We start from the raw sequence: 2485 nt of genomic DNA, 5'->3' as shown, positions 1-2485 counted from the left end.
TATTAAAGTAAAGAGCGGGGGGAGAGGGGGGAGACGCGGCAAGGGAGGGTGTGTGGGGGGGGGGGGGGGGGGGGCTGTATTTAAAGGGGGAAGATGAGATTTGGGGTTGTATGGAATTTCCCCTTTTTTGACAACTTGCCTGGTTGTAAGTAGCCCATTGGTTAGTTAGGGCCTGTGGCTATTTTGAGGTGGATCACCTGATGGGCCTGTCTGTATTCGGCCAAGGGGTTGCTCTGGGCCCTTTTTACATTCCGTTGCTCAAGCCTGTTCCCTAAAAGTGGCCTCTACTAGGAGGACATACATTATCTGTCCTATATGTATAAGGCAGGGGTGCAGGTCCTAGCGAGGACAGGAGGAGGAAATGGGACAAAAAAAGCAGTTTTTCATGGAGTCCCTTTAGTTTTCCTGTCTCACCCTGGATCTGTCATCTCTCACCTGGACCATTGCAGGAGCTGCCTACCTGGTCTCCCCACATTCAGCCTCCTGCCCCTCCCCCAATTTCTAGCTGCTAGGGTATTCCTATTAAAATGGAAATCCCCTCATGTCAAGCCTCTGTTCAAAATCCTCCGTCGTCTTTGGGTTAAAACTTCTGGTCTAGCCTTGTTACTCTAACCTCATCTCCTGCTCTTCTCACTTGCCCCTTTTAAAAAATTTCAGTCCCCATCCCTTGCACTCTCTGCCCCTTCCCTGCTTTGTTTTTCTTCTTGATGTGGGAAACAAAGGCAAAAAAAACCCCTACATTTCCTTGCTACTTAGCAGCTCATTGACAAGTCCTTGAAATAGGCAGAGTGAACTTCCTCTAGGAACTCCACCGCCTCAATGTTAATACTTTGCTGAGGGCAAAAGGCGATCTTAGCTTAACATTACCCTGACCCTGCAGGCTCCTGTGATTCTACTTTAAACATAGAGAAATTCCTTTGGAACTTCCTCTATCTCTACTCTGCAAGATATATGTTAGCAATCATTCTCCAAGCATATGGCCCACTGATAGGCATCTGAAGGGTCACACGACTGAGGGTTTACTAAACAATAGTAAATGACCACTAAAGGTCCTGGAAACCTTGTTTCCAAAATTCCTTAGAGACTTAACGCTGTCCCTAGCCCCCTCCCAACTTAAAAGTATATAGTTAGTCACCAGTCACAACCCCAATGCAGTTCTTTCTGCCTATGGGTCCTGTTCCCGCCCTTTAATAAAACCACCTTTTTGCACCAAAGACGTCTCAAGAATTCTTTCTTGACCATTTGCTCTGAACCCCAACATTTCACATCATGCTTAGCCCTTATCTTCTAATGCGTGATGTAATTTGTTTTTTCCAATTTATTGTATGTCTCCCGAGAGTAGAATGTAAACTCTATTAGGGCAGAGGTTTTTGTTTTATCCACTGTTACAGTAGGTGCCTAACAAATATTTGTTGACTGTGTTAAATAAACTCACAGGAAAGGGGAAGTCAGTGGGAGGAGCAGGGTCCTGTAGGGGTAGACAGGAAGAGTTTTGTTTAGACATGTGAAGTTTGAGATGCCTGGGAGGTGTTTTGGTGGAAGTGTTGAGTGGGTAGGTGGACACACCAGTCGGGGGGGGGGGGGGAAGAGGCCTAGCCTGGAGGGACACAGGAGGGAATCATTATCGTGAAGATCTAGATATTGTGCCTAGGAAAGAGCCTAGACAGAGAATGAGGAAGGTCCAAGGCCAGTGCCTGGGGCACTCCAATGTTTAAGGTTAGGTTTGAGGAGAAGCCAGCAAAGGAACACAAAGAAGAGTGTGGATAAAAAGAAAAGCTAACAATAGCACCAATCATCCAGGCCCCAGTTAACCGTCCCTGGCTCTGGAGTAGTCTTTCACAGTTCGGCCTCTTTCCCTGCTTTACAATGGAGACCACGCTCCTGATTTCCCCTGGATCTTTTTTCAGCTGCTCAGGGCCCCAGGCTGCTGCTCCTGGGGATTAGAATATGGTGGCTGAGAACACAGGCTCTGGAGTCAAACTGCCTGATTTTAAACTTCAGCTCGGGGCGCCTGGGTGGCTCAGTCTTTAAGCGTCTGCCTTGGGCTGAGTTTGGGATTGAGCCCCGCATCGGGCTCCGTGCTCGGCGAGAAGCCTGCTTCGCTCTCTCCCACTCCCCCTGCTTGTGTTCCATCTCTCACTGTGTGTCTCTCTCTCTCTCTCCGTCAAATAATAAAATCTTAAAAAACAAAACAAAACTTCAGCTCTATCAGCTACCAGCTTGTGACCTTGAGCAAGTTACATTGCTTTGCCTCAGTTTCATCATCTGTGGGGAAATAATAGTCCCCACTTCATAGGAGCGTTCTGAGGAGTAAATTACTATTTAAACAAGCAGATAGCATAAAGCAAGTGTTTGAAAATGTTAGCAGTTGCTACCGTTCTTAGGGCTTGGGTCTTAGCATCACCTGCCAGGTCGTCAGTGTAGGACCCAAACTGTGATAGCACAGCCTGTCCCCATTCTGTCCACTAGAGAAGGTCCAGTTTCC

This window comes from Callorhinus ursinus, unplaced genomic scaffold (assembly GCF_003265705.2).
Source record: "Callorhinus ursinus isolate GAN/ISIS: 27379988/994484 unplaced genomic scaffold, GSC_fseal_2.0 scaffold44, whole genome shotgun sequence".
NCBI classification, from domain to species: domain Eukaryota; kingdom Metazoa; phylum Chordata; class Mammalia; order Carnivora; family Otariidae; genus Callorhinus; species Callorhinus ursinus.
This window is presented reverse-complemented; position numbering follows the sequence as displayed.